Consider the following 766-nt stretch of genomic DNA (forward strand, 5'->3'; position numbering starts at 1 on the left):
CAGTCTTATGCACACCCCTTCAAGTAAAGTGTTACCAAATGTTTTAATAAGCTTTTTGGCATACATTCATATGTCAGTTGGTGAGTCAAGGTTGCTTAATATCAAATACTGTTCAGCAATCCCATAAAAAAAGCTGAAATTAAAGGGGTCATATGATGCTGCTAAAAAATAACATTATTTTGTGTATTTGGTGTAATGAAATGTGTTTATGCAGTTTAAGGTTCAAAAAACACATTATTTTCCACATACTGTACATTATTGTTTCTGTGGAATTCGGCTCCTCGTGTTTCAACCATGTTCTTGATCGAATGTTAAATTGTCTGATTGGGTCTGATACCCTACATTTATAATGGGTTTTAATGACTTATACTGTGTTTTTACGCGTTGCGTTGCTTATTGCGACCACGTAAACATAAAACCATGTCTGCATTTGTGATCGGAGAAACGACAAACAACAAGTGCTACACTGCTCAAAACTCGCATTTGAATCATCAGTGGCAAATCGTTTTAAATATGAAAACGTACTTACAGACTGTGAGTCAGAAGCGCCAGACTGTCCTTGCAAAGTTGGAACTGCCCCACTTTAAACAGACACCGGCATTGTAGGCTACTCTTCCAGGAAACAGTCCTCATCCTCTTTAAAATGTGCTGTACACATCTGAATATTTGAGTTGAACGCTTGAACTGTAGTGTTGTAAATACAACTTAACCACAGATTTCTAGTCGTGTCCTCTTTTGGAAGACCAAACAAAGTAGTTAAGTAGTT

General features: G+C 36.9%; 1 protein-coding gene across 1 annotated transcript in view; it reads right to left on the minus strand.

Annotated features, from left to right (window-relative positions):
• LOC107593838 (vacuolar protein sorting-associated protein 4B-like) overlaps positions 1-766 on the minus strand; it is a 13,955-nt gene that overhangs the window by 5,801 nt on the left and 7,388 nt on the right. The window lies entirely within an intron of this gene.

The sequence above is a fragment of the Sinocyclocheilus grahami genome, unplaced genomic scaffold, assembly GCF_001515645.1.
Source record: "Sinocyclocheilus grahami isolate Dianchi unplaced genomic scaffold, SAMN03320097.WGS_v1.1 scaffold176.1, whole genome shotgun sequence".
Lineage (NCBI taxonomy): Eukaryota > Metazoa > Chordata > Actinopteri > Cypriniformes > Cyprinidae > Sinocyclocheilus > Sinocyclocheilus grahami.